Below are 2,676 nucleotides of genomic sequence, written 5' to 3'. Positions count from 1 at the left end.
ATGGGCATTCTCAAAAGTGCTCTCGCAAGTGTTAAACTTTCAAGGGGATTTTCAGGTACTTGTCTACAAGGTGGAATAACAAGTTTGTCACTTAAATTAAGCTTAACTTTCCCGTCTTTCCACCAACTGCAGTGTATGTTGTACCATTTTGAAGCTTGGAGTCTGTTCCTTGGCCATTGCCACACACTCTGCCACGCCCACCATCTAAACCCCTTTTTGATCTAGAAAAATGGCTGCATAATGTCTGAGGGATGTGAAAGGCACTTTATTTGTGGAAGTACCCTTGTTCTTATTATACAAACCTTTCCAAGGATTTACTTTCCTGATAGACGTGATGTTTGCGAGGTTTATAATTAATTGAATTTAAGTAGCCAATACTCATGTACATTAAGTCCAGTCACTTTGTAATCGGTCTATGTTGTGATGACAGTCCTAGCTGAGTTGTCCTACCTCTGTTCGCTGGACAGTAGCCATGAAATGTCATCAAAAGATGATGCTTTTTACAAATGTATGTTTTTTTCTCTAAAGGCATTTATAACGAACTCAAATTTGTAAAAAGTTTAGTCTTAGAGGTGAATTCTTGACTAGCTGGACAGTGGTCAAAAACATCCGTCCAATGGTGCTGAATAACACATGTGCACATGGACGTTGGAGCAACGCCTCACAAACTAAACTGCTCTGTTATTATATGTTGGTAACATCGTATTCAAAAAAACCTGACACAGGCCAAGAGGCTGACACGTAAGCTTTAATAAACGGTGATACTAGCAAGAGCAGAGTGAAAATATTTATATTTTCTTCCAAGGTAATATAGTTTTAAAAGGACAATGTTACAGGCAGCTGAATATGCAGTGGGTCAGCAGCAGTGAAAGGGTTAAGCAAGCTACGCTGGCATAATTGCCCATGTCTCTGGTTTGGAAGTGGTGTGGTCCTCACATTATAATCACATTATAGTTCCACTCGACGTATGCATATTTGCAATTACTCATGGAAAAGGGGGCGACGATACCCTCACCGCTGCTAGAGTGAGCTGCACCTTCTATGTGTTAGAAATATCTGTGAGGAAACTGTCCTGTCCCGAGCGCAGAAGAGGTGAAGGTGTGAAATTAAATGTTGATACCCACCCGGCAAAACCTCCTGATATGGAAGGATGGACTGCGTATGCATTGTCACAACAAAGGTATGATGACAGTATAAGTATGGTACAGCGCTCACGCTTATATGAAAACATGAACGAGTACAAGGAATCTGACAGTCCGTCACATTACTCTGCCACTTGTAAAATACATAAACTACGGGTTCAAGCCTCAGAATATGTGCACGGGACGTCAATACTGAAGGTTTCAAATGATATCGGTGTTCAATAATGTTTCTGTTTCTCAGTATTCAAAGTCGTTTTCTAGAGATAACAATGCAGTACAGTGGCACGCATACCCCCGCAACCCCCTCGATTATTTTACAATGCTTTGTTTCCCACATAACCAGCACGTGATTGTGTAATTTGTTCCATGTTCTCCATTCTATCTTATGCGTTCTTGCACTAATTCAATCAGTGTTCTGAGGATGACTGCTTTACTTGTGCTGGCTTTTGCTCCGGTAGATATATGGTTGAAGTCCATATCTTAAGATTTACGACCTCTAAACTTGTTCTAGTGTTTGCGGTGTACTTATTATCCCATCGTAATAGTAAAGTGTCACACATCCCCTTGACAAGTGGTATAGACTGAATCATGTATCTTTTTCTGACATAATTTTGCCATCTTTAAAAAGCAGGGATGTTTACTGTAGTCATAATCCACAAAGAATAGTGTTTATTCTGCTTTTATCCAATTATTGGAGACTTTATTATGGTTAACATTGGACTGGAATTGAACCATGATGATTGCACTATATATTTTGCTACTGGGAGGCAGGTGTGATGCTTTTGAGAATGCCTTTTTTGGGTGAGTGCTCCATCTTCAAAACAATCAATGAAACACACATGCCTCCCAGAATCCCAAACTGGACAACCAAAAAAGCTCCATCTCCAAAAGCCTGATAAAAGAAAGTACATGATCATTCACCTATTTATGTTTTCAGCCTTCACCAGCCCATAATTGTAATTTTTCTTGAGACTGGTGGTGTAGGCTACTTGGTTGCCAGCCACAGTAAAATGCTTTGATTCTATTAGGATTTTTTACTGGTCTTCCAGAGTCCCTCAGCAAGTGACTAGTCCTTTTCTCTTCCCCAATATTGCTATTATCATGTAGTGGCCTACCAAATACAATATTTGAAAAGACATGTCCAAGGCTATTTACCCAACTCCTATAACCAAATTATTTTGAGCTTGTTATTTATGTGTCTAGTCAAACAGCCCAGCTGTAGTCCAGGGCCAAAGTAATAACTTCTGTTGGCTATTCCCCCCACCTGGGATTGGAACCATCTAGCGTGCTTTGCATGAGCAAGCCCCACAAACAAATTGATTGCACTGCACATAGTTTTCATGGGCCTTGTTTCATGTGTACCTGCTGACTTGAAATTGTCTTATTTTTCCCGTGTGTGTGTAGCTGTGGTGCTTTGGGAAGAGGGAGAGCAGGACCTGCTACCTTGTTGGCCTGCTTGGCGCCTCACATTTTAGAGCCAGTGGGATGCATGTTGCTGAGGATGCAAACACTCTTATTTCTTTTACATCTGTAC

At 40.7% G+C, this 2,676-nt stretch overlaps 1 protein-coding gene across 25 annotated transcripts in view; it reads left to right on the top strand.

Annotated features, from left to right (window-relative positions):
• Window positions 1-2,676, top strand: part of dlg1b (discs large MAGUK scaffold protein 1b) — a 234,999-nt gene that overhangs the window by 45,225 nt on the left and 187,098 nt on the right. The window lies entirely within an intron of this gene.

Source organism: Oncorhynchus keta, chromosome 23 (assembly GCF_023373465.1).
Source record: "Oncorhynchus keta strain PuntledgeMale-10-30-2019 chromosome 23, Oket_V2, whole genome shotgun sequence".
Taxonomy (NCBI): Eukaryota; Metazoa; Chordata; class Actinopteri; order Salmoniformes; family Salmonidae; genus Oncorhynchus; species Oncorhynchus keta.
This window is presented reverse-complemented; position numbering and strand designations above follow the sequence as displayed.